The sequence below is a fragment of the Lolium rigidum genome, chromosome 7 (genome assembly GCF_022539505.1).
Source record: "Lolium rigidum isolate FL_2022 chromosome 7, APGP_CSIRO_Lrig_0.1, whole genome shotgun sequence".
Lineage (NCBI taxonomy): Eukaryota > Viridiplantae > Streptophyta > Magnoliopsida > Poales > Poaceae > Lolium > Lolium rigidum.
The window spans coordinates 123280731-123288458 of NC_061514.1; the positions used below are offsets into that span (position 1 = coordinate 123280731).

Below are 7728 nucleotides of genomic sequence, written 5' to 3' on the forward strand. Positions count from 1 at the left end.
AGAGAAAGAAGTCATCTTCCCAATCCATACATGATACATGTATAATCTTAAGAGATGTCTCCAAAACCTCCTTTGGGGCTTTCACCACTCAAACCAAAGAACGTACAATCAGATGAGATTAACGAAAATATCACTAAACTTGAGGGAACTTTTAAGACTTGTGTTAGCACTGTTGGTGAGAAGGGATCGATGCCTATTGGATGATCAACAAAGACCTTGAAAAAAAAAGATCGATGACATCTTTGGTAGGGTGAAAACCCTCACTAAAGTTTTTATTGAGATGGCAGAAGATAAGAAGAAAAATTTGGAGATCACTAAGGAACAACAAGCTACAATAATAGAGCTATCTTCCCATTTTGCGTGCATCGCCCACGCGTGCACTTGGAAGCATCGGAAGGAAGAAGACGCTCCACCACTGTCCAAGATGAACTAGGTAACCACAAGAGATTATTTGATCCCGCATAGCTTGATTGCAAATTTGGGGAGATCCTAAAACCTTGTAATCTTTACTGCTTTTAGCATGTTTACTTGTGCGCAAAGTTTAGTTTACATTCATGTGTTGCATAACAAGTTTCATCATCATCTCTTCAATAAGGGACAATTCTTATCCTTTTAGCTACGGGCCAATATTAAAATGAACACTTTGTGATTCTTTTATTAGATATATGAACTAGGTTTTGTTTTACTACACGTGTACTTTGATGTTGATTTTAAGATCTTCCACACATTAATATTGTTTGGACATGTGTAAAATAGTTGACGCATATAGATCATATTATTGGTTATCAAAATGAAAAAAAAAACCAAGAAATAAATAAGTACAAGTTTAAAAAGATTAGACTCTTAGAATAAGTCGAAGTTGAGGTGGATACTCGAATTACAAACTGTGAATTACTTCATACCCAACTTCGATATTAATTTTCGCTTTGATCTCTTTTAAGTCCTCTAGTATAAAACTAAACACACAACTCTCAAATGAGTTAAATTGATAGTGTTGTAAATAACTAGAATGCACGCAACTATGAGAAAAAATAAAAGCAGACATTCTAAAAATTTAATTTGAAGTGCGTATGCAAAGTTCCAAATATGTTTAAATCTCCTCTTGGCTGAACTTTTTTATCAATATTATGTTGTTAAATATTCCCCGCACAAGTAATTTTAAAGGTGTGGAAGCCTTCTAGATCATTTTATTTATTTGTGTAATTATGACGGAACTCATGAATGGTTCTATATAAGTTGCCATGTGCTACAATACCCTAATTTATTTTATCGACTTACATTTCATGAACATGAGGATTTTGTTCTAAGCTAATCAAGTAGTGTTAGGATTTCACGCATCCATACTCTGCTTAATTCACAAACTAAGGAAAACATTGATGCTTATGTACATCACCAATAATAGGAAGGGGGTTAAATACTGATGGTCAAAATGAATGTGAAGCCATATTATCAACAATTGACGCCCATATATAATAGCTAAATGACATATCTGGATATGATTCTCCACAAAATAAATCACACGCAAATGCTTCTGATCACATTTAACAGCCTATTAGGGTGAGCAATTGAGCACCACAAATTAAACAAAGACACAAAGGGAGATATAGAATGAGAGAAGGTTATGCAAAATTTGAGATCACGAACCATAGGCACATCCTTTTCATGTAAAGACCCAGTATTCTTTTCATTTCTTTTCTAAAACAAGGATAAGCCATGAGACGTATAAAAAAGAAGACAGCCTATTTCTTTCTGGGCACAGCAGGCGCACAACTATGTGCCTCCAACACCATACATGCATTTTTTTTGCATCCGTATTCCTTTTGGAAAATGAGAAACAAAACCCTCGAACGTCTTCTCAGCAGGGAAAAACATCAGTCTACTCATGAAAACCCCCCACAAGCTGAACCGGAAAATTCTTGATTCGTTAAGCTAGACAATCACATCATGACAGTCAATGTCGTAACCGAAACTCATCATGTTACAGCTTGACCCCCAAAAGTTCGCAGCATGATGACTCCTATCTAGCCCCTACATTCCTCAAGCTTCTGCTGCAGCCTCACGTTGTGCCTTAACTACAAAATAGTAGGAACTTATGTCACAATAAATGGTAGCTACACATGGTAAAATATAACAAGTATGGGTATTCCTGATGTGGATTACCAGAAAACTTAAACGATATACACTACCATGTAAATAAGATTTCTGTGGGGTATCAAAACATTAACTGGCTCCCGATTCTTACTATTTTATAAAAATCCCCGGACTTTCACTTTAGCATCAACTGAAAGCAGCCCCTTCTGCTAAATCCCTTAAATCATTCAGCATGACAGAAGTACATTGATGATGGCACCAAATACTTGCATGGCAAACTTAATCATCAAGTCTTTTTTCTGATATGGCAAGCCAAATTAAATTGATTTATAGAATAACTAAAGCTGGTATGGAAGTTTTGGAAGCTGTTTGGTGAAACTGGAGCGAGTACCTACTGGAGACTAGTGAATTTAGTATAAGAAAAAACCTAAGCATGTGACCTGTGTTCTGAAAGCCAATAATGTTGATGAACTAGAATAAGAAACATAACAAAACTTACGCAATCAGCAATCTCTTCCTGTTTCAGAGGTGGAACTATCTCGTCTTCTTTCCAGCCAAGAGATTTCAGGAACGCCATTTCTTCTGGACTAGGTTCATCTTCACTAGGATATTGTTCCACTTCCATGGCTACAATGGGCTCAAACAATAAACGGGCATTGTCATAGCTGGAGTCTGACTTTGTGGAACCACAATTTATATCTGTGGGCATAATGGACACAGTGGCTTCAGTTTTTTCTGCCTGAGGCACCGCAGATACATCTTTAACATCACCTAAATCTGATGAAGAGTTTGGTTCCGCATTGTCAGCATCAACTCCATGCAAACCCTCATAAAAAACATCACGAGGTTCCAAAGATGGCTTGATTTCGTCGTTGTCAGAGAGGTGTCGCTGAGATCCATCACAAGAATTTGCATCCTCACAGGACTTACTTCCAGGTTCGGTACATTTGATTCCACCGTTAAACAAAGACAAATCAAGAGAAGGGTTCTTCTGCTCATCGATCAAGCTAGATGAGGACTCTATGCCAGTGCTAGAACCATTTAAAGACTTGCTCCGCAGCAACTCAAAGAACTTATGCTTGTCTTTTGCAATTGATTTTCTCTCACCAAACGGACCTGGTTGTAGATGCATAGGGAGGCCATTTGTGACACCTTTAAGCTTCTGGTTGACAATGGATTTTTTCAGTGGCTCTACTGAAGAAGATCGGCCTAGAATAGGGCTTACAGGATTGCTAGCGCAATTTTTGGCAGTATTTCCAGCACCATTCTGCTCACGGGTCAGGACTTGAAAGCATCCTGATTGAGATGGCTTGACAAGCTCAGATTTGACTGGAGTGCGAACAGAGTTGCTAGAAGGCTGTGCTGACAGTTGTGATGCAGTCTTGATAGCACCATTAGAATCCCCAGCTCTTGCACCTTTAATTTTAAACTTGTCTGACAAACTAGATACCTGCAGGAATAAGTGAAATTAGTGCAAATTAAAGCGTTGCTTTTTAAGTACAAGACAACCACTCGATAAATAAGTGAAACAGATATACAGTACAAAAAACACATTCGGGTTTGAAAATATCTTTCATACTGGTAAGGAGAGAAATTACATTTCAGGTAAAAAATTGCAACATACAACAAAACACAGACATGCCTTAACAAACTAAGTGGTAATTTATCAGTTGCAGGCTTAATGATCCAATGTTAATCAAGCAATATACAAAGGGGTAGTTTGCGGCTGTTACGATGACTTCTGGAAATAATATTTGTTGTCTTAATATCAAAAGATAGCATTTCCATAAGAAATAAAATAGAATTATAGATTAAGCCACTGCAATGCCAAACTAAGACAAAAAAAAAGGTCTACAAATAAGCAGTGATATTTACAGACTAATCAAGAATTTCAAGGTGTACGTCTTTTAAGTTTTAACCCAATTTTTTTTGTTCCACTAAAATCCTAATACTTAATCTAATTTCACAAGATATAAGTAACCTACATGCAAAGTAATCTTAATAGTTTCTTTTTTCAGGTGTCCATGAAGCAAATAAATAAAAGAAGTAACAAAGTTCGCACTACCAGCGAAGTGTTCCATCACAACAAACAGATTCTATGTAACGGAAATTTTATCTGATTTACAGATTTTTTTGATTCTCTAGTCAAATAATCAAATGTTAAAGCAACCAATCAACCAAAATGATTCATAATTAAATGCTGCAAAACAGAAAAAGCATGTCCACCAATCTCCAACACATACGTTCAACTATCAACCAACCAGTTATCCATACTCTGGACACATCATGCATTCCACTTAGATAAATTATTATGCAATAAAGACACCGCAGTCATTCGCAATGCTAAGGTAATCGCCAACATCTGCTTCGTGTATACATGCAGTTTGCAAAGAACATGAAGCGATTGAACCAAAGTATGGTCATATCTGGTACTCCCTCCGTTCCATAATTCTTGCCATAAATTTGGATTTATCTAGACATTTTGTGAATAGATACATCCAAATCTGCGACAAGAATTATGGAACGGAGAGAGTAACTATTTTGGCTATGATCAGTACAAATATGTACAATTTAGGATCAGATAATTTTAAGGGGCATTGATGAAACAGATTCCAGTATAGAAAAAGTAAGTGCTTGATCCACTAATATTCAAATTCATATAAAGTTTTAGGATGTCATTTGACTCATTTCTTTATCATAGCTGTACTACTACTTAACAACTACGCAAGACATGTGCTTTTTTCTACATATATATAGATGATATATTCTACGATTTAAATAAAATATGGTAAATACAGAAGACACAAACAAGAAAACAAAAGTATTAATCTCAAAAATAAGGCAATAAATATAGTGCGTACAGATATTTTGTTTGATGAAGGCGTCAGAGGTCTTAGAGCACACTGCCTCATAGTTCGTTCTTCAATTTTTTGAGCATCAATCAACAGCTGGAAAAAAAAAGATAATGTACACAGAACACAAGTTAGATCAAGTTTCTGGTACATAATATTACATTATTACATACAAAAGAGAAAAAATAACACAGATATCATATTCATTATTCATTACACTACCTCGGGCGTGGTAGAAATTTGTAATGGTGTTTGCATTACTGTTTCAGCCATGCTTAATGCAGTCCCGCAGTTTAATACTTCAAGCTGCCTACTGGAACCAGCATGTGATAAAGCAGACGAAACATAGTTATTGCTTGGCTCACTAAGTCCAGGAACTTCTGCTAGCACGGAGTTCCAGCCATCATGCGCAGTAGCCAATAGTATGCTCTGAATTGGGGTGCTAATTCCAGGAGATGGAACTCTACCCATGTCATGCTTTCCATTATTCTCCTCAGAACTAAGGTTTGGAAATTCTCGCTCAAAGGATATACCACCAGCATCTTTTCTAGATAGATTACCATTGTCCAAACTTACCCCAGCTACCCGGGTCAATGTGTCCAGCTTTGGACGAACACGATTAAGCCTATTGCTTTCAGGTCTGCATGAGCTGAAGGACCCGAAGCCATCATGCAAGGAGTCATCTGGAAGACCCAACCTACTCTCCCGATCACGGAAATCAGAGTCTTTTTCACACCCCTTTCTCTATTGCTCCTTCCAAAACTGGCATAGCCTCTTGACTTCACTGTACCATCCCTATCAAGCCGTCTGGACACACTTGGGCCAGAACCCCTGCGTGAAGAGGCTTGTTGGGAGCTCCGTTCACGATCGCGGCCTGATGATCGGTTTCTTGATGAAGCACCCCTGTCTTGGTCATCTAAAGCATCCAAAAAAACACCTTAGCAAAATATAGTAAGCATGCGAAGCTCAAAAGAACAGTCAATACAAGTAGGTCCATATATGATCAGCTAAATGATGCAACAGAACACCAAACCAACCAAAAAGGCATTGAAAATGGCAATAAGTAGTAAATGAACAATGGAACATTGCTGATGAGTGCAAAGTGCAAGAAGAACAAAATTCACAGGTACAAAGCTATAGCATAGAATAAAAGGCTGCCATACTAATGTAATACACACTATGCAGTATGATCGCTATCCCACACGAGGGCCACCCAATGGCACTCAGATCGCAACAAGCAAAAAAATAATTGTAGTAGGCACAACAAATACAGAACATAATTCTTCAGTACTCTCTTCGGCAAACTATTTCTAGCTGCAAGAGTATGCAGCCACGCTGCAACATGGCTAACCAACAAGAACAAAGTTTCTGAACCGAACTCCAGCACAATAGCCCAATAAGTTTGCCGATAAAATAACATCTAATTTAAAACACTTACTGCAGTTGATACGGAAACTGATAACCATCAGTTTAGGCTGGTGTATGATGCAATGTCTCGGAAGCAAGATTCGTTAGTTATTGCCGCAAGTTCACGATTACCCATTTATAATGTTATAATGCTACACTGGCTCCATGGTTCATTCAACATATTAAATAAAGCGCTTCGCAGTACAACCATTGACCTTAAATCAGACTAATGTCAAATATGGTGATAGGAAGATTGAAGAATGGTCATTCATCTAAGGAGAATGGTGAGCATGCAGGCAGCAACCGCATAGCAGAAGTGCAATGACTCTGTCATGCATACATAAAAAAGATACTAATAAGCATAAACAAGTCTAAGTGCCGATAACAGCTGCTCTAACATTATCCAATGTCACTAGAAACATCTCCGATGCGACTCCTATAATAACAATTAATCTCGCATACGTTCTATAAACAGCACTAACCGCTAACCATTACATGAACCGAAATTGCAAACTGGAAACGAAAAGCAGCTCACCTGCACGGGGCGAAGTTCCTGGCCGGAGACCTGTGGTGGCCACAGTGGGTGTGGCAATCCCCCGCACCAGCCATTCTGGCTTCAACGAGGGCTCACCTAGGTCCATGCCAGTTGGCTCCGTTCACCATCGACACGCCCCAGCAGCAGGAACCAATCCGGCAAAACAATGGAACACCACTACCATCCACTCCTTGCCAATCACTCGAGGACGTACGATTCAGCGGCGCATCCGCACCCACACCCCACTCGGGGGAAGCCGAGACCACCAAACCCTAGGCACCCAGCCAAACCCTAACTCCCTCAGAGCACACAATCTCTCCCAGACCCACACGCGCGACGCGCACCCAAAAAAAAATAGACCCGGGAGGAAAAAAAATCGCTCCCCTCCTTCAGTGAAGGAAAAAAATCGCCGCCGCGACAAGATTGATGAAACGGGACGCAGGCCGCTCGGAATCGAGGGCCGCGGCGGGCGACCGGCGGAGTCGGCGGCCACTCCGCGTCCGGCGCCTGGAATTCTCGATGGGCCCGGTCGGGAAATCTGCCCAGGGCGGCGGCGGCGGCGGCGCCGGAGTCAGAGATTGGGAAAATTTGAGGGGATTCGTGGGATTCGGGAAGCTCCGTGGAAGGGATTTGGAGCGCTGGTTTTTTGAGAGGATTTTTTTCTCTCTCTCGGAATTTCTGTTGGTTTGTGAATGAATTTCGTGGGGAGTGTGTGGGTTTGTGTGGTGTGCTTGTTCGTTGGTGTTGGCAGGAGGGAGAGAAACCCTATGCAAACTGTGACTTTCAGCGCCTTCCTCGCGACTCCCTCTCTTCGGATGACGGTTGATTTCCTATCTGGATTTG

General features: G+C 39.8%; 1 pseudogene; it reads right to left on the bottom strand.

The window, feature by feature from the left end:
• Positions 1-2488: 2488 nt before the first annotated feature.
• LOC124673699 lies at positions 2489-7214 on the bottom strand (annotated as a pseudogene).
• Positions 7215-7728: the final 514 nt, after the last annotated feature.